Here is a 2,867-nt window from a genome sequence, read left to right on the forward strand (position 1 = left end):
TCGACTTAAATTCCTTATAACCAATATTTGCGGGTTTTCGTCATTAAAGTCAATCCGGGTTTTAAAGATTCGATTCATTAATATTGAGTCTCTAGAATTTGATCTTTGACATAGTTGCATCTGTTATTCATCGCCACCATCGTTAATTCGTCGCTAATAATCTGTTTAACCTAAATAATTTAGTTTGTTTAATTTTTTAATAGTCCATTAATCTCGTATTAATCGGTTTCATCCATGTTTATTGCTTTTATGACCATTAATCGCGTGTAAATAATCTGCTAATCACTTTCATCCGAGTCAAATAATATTAATCGATCATTAAATTCACAAACGAATATTAACGATTTATAATTCCGGCTTCACAGCCAGATCTGAGCCAAGGAATAGACGCAGCAAGTGCTGCGCCTCTTCCAAGGGACGCAGCTCTGCTGCGCCTGTTCCTGGTTGATTTCTGTGTCTGAACTTCCGTTGTTGCTTTGACCTAGTTTATTAATTACGTATTTAATTAACTATTATTCGTATTATCACCTTAATTCCTGTTCGTTAATTTATTTATTTATTCTTTCTTAAATTATCCGTTTTAAATGTACTTTCAACATAAATCATTAATCCAATGTAATTATTATTTTTTCTTTATTGTAATTCCATTATTGTATTTCTTGTATCACTTGTATGCCTTCACATGTAATTGAACTTAAATCCCTACTTTGACGCAATTGTATGATTAAATTACGTGTCTACCGACTTAGTCTAATTCTCACATGCTAGGATTAAAACGTTGGATGTTGCATTGCATGCATATAATCAACAATATATCGAGTATAGACAATTTTCCCTAATCATTAGTAGAGGCCGCTATCGAGGCGGGCGGGATTAGATGTTCGATCAAAAGAGCTTCATAATACGTACCCTCGCCCCTTACTCCAGATCTTTATGAACATCCGTGTTCGTTGGCATCCACGAGAGTCATTCTAGACATAGAATGCTAAGGGTAACGAGTTCTTGGTGTCTATGTCACTACTTTGTGCCTTGACATGGCACGAGGTATTCGAACGGTTTCCAATTTTCCACAATAAATTGGTGGTGACTCTACAAATGCAAACGCTTGTTTCCCAAGCGCCCCCATGGGCCCGCGTCCATAGTTTGGCGACTCCGATGGGGAGTAATACACTTACGTGTAGCCAAAAGGGTGAAACTTGAACAAGGTTAGGGAATAGTTTGTACAAGACAATTGTCGGTTTTCATAACTCGGTCTTCCTAGATCATTTTATTCGGCCTTCCTAGGCCCTACCCAACCAATTCGACCAATCGTCCCGTCTAAACGGTCCTAATTATTATTTGGGCCTAAGGATGGATAGCGATTGACGTCATCAATACCATGGTACTTACTCTTGTTTGTATCAAGGACTTTCACTACTTGTGGAAATGGACTAGGAATCGGCCTTACTCTTGTTTGGTACGAGCCTCTCCACAGACCTTGGGTTTGATTGTTCGGTATGGTAACCCACCCTTTAAACCAAAATCCTTTTAAAAGCACTCAGCATACCGTTATAATGCTTGTATAATGTTTGTACCATACGTGATCACCATTTCTAAAACAAACCATGGCGATTTTTTTGTAAAATCAAAATCCTTCTTTAAAATGTAAAAATTTTGAAACTTGGGCCTAATATTAGGGCAAAATCAGTCGAAACTCTATCGAGTCAAAATCCGGGCCTTAAAACCCATTTCAAAACCTCACTTCATGTCCACTCCTACACCTACACTAAAGTTGACTAGGACAAACATTTTCAAACTTTGTCATTTCCTCAAAACTCACTTGACACAAGTGGCACACTCCCACTTCACGAGTCAAAACATTTCTTTTCGAGTAAGTGTGCTAGAATGGTCGATCGTGTTTTGATTCGTCATCGATCTCTTATTCAGTTTCCAAGATGCCTGAAACAAGCGACGTGAACTTCAACCAACTCCAAAATGGTAATGATCAAATCCTAGCCGCGCTAGCTCGTCTCCAAGTTACTCAAGACCAAGTGTATGATCGCCTTGACACCATTGAGGGCCGAATATATGCCGTGGAAACAAGGATGCCTCCTCGAGAAAGTGAAGTGTCTGTTAAATTTGTGAACAACTTCAGAGACGAAAACCCTCCCATAGGTATGACTGCAGCTGAGAAACGACTCCAATACTTGAAGGAACAATTGATGTATCTCAAAGGGGATGACATTTACAGAGAGAAAAATTGCAAATATGAGGCTGTGAGTTCCAAGTTGCCAACCAACTTCAACATGACGGATATCCCTAAATTCAAGGGGCATGAAAACCCTTTGAACCATATCCGTGCCTTCAAGGATTATATGTCTATCAAAGGCATTAAACCCGAGATGTTCTTAAGGATCTTTCCTTCATCTCTTGACACCATCCCAAAGCAATGGTTCTATTCGCTAGAGCACAAGAAAATCGCTACCTGGGATGATGCCGCAATCGAGTTTGCTAAACAATTTGCAGATAATGCTGAAATCCAAGTCAACATGCGCACTTTAGAGGTTACCCAAAATGACAAAGAAGGTTTCACCGACTTCCTAAGTCGGTGGAGGAAGACTAGTACTCAACTTGTTGAACGTCCGGATGAAGCCACCCTCGTGGAGAAGTTCGTGGACAACCTAAAACCCATCTATGCAAATCATTTGAGGTATCAAAACATCAAGACCTTCAAAGATTTAACTGTACTAGGGACAAGGATCGAAGATGACATCCGTAAAGGGCTCTTGTCCAAAACAATAGGTCGTAGATATCAAGGCTCAACAAGTCGTTCTTACGGATCTACTAGCAAATCTGATGAAGTTAACCTTCTCGAGCCATCTAAGAAG

Source organism: Silene latifolia, chromosome X (assembly GCF_048544455.1).
Source record: "Silene latifolia isolate original U9 population chromosome X, ASM4854445v1, whole genome shotgun sequence".
In the NCBI taxonomy this organism is placed as follows: Eukaryota; Viridiplantae; Streptophyta; class Magnoliopsida; order Caryophyllales; family Caryophyllaceae; genus Silene; species Silene latifolia.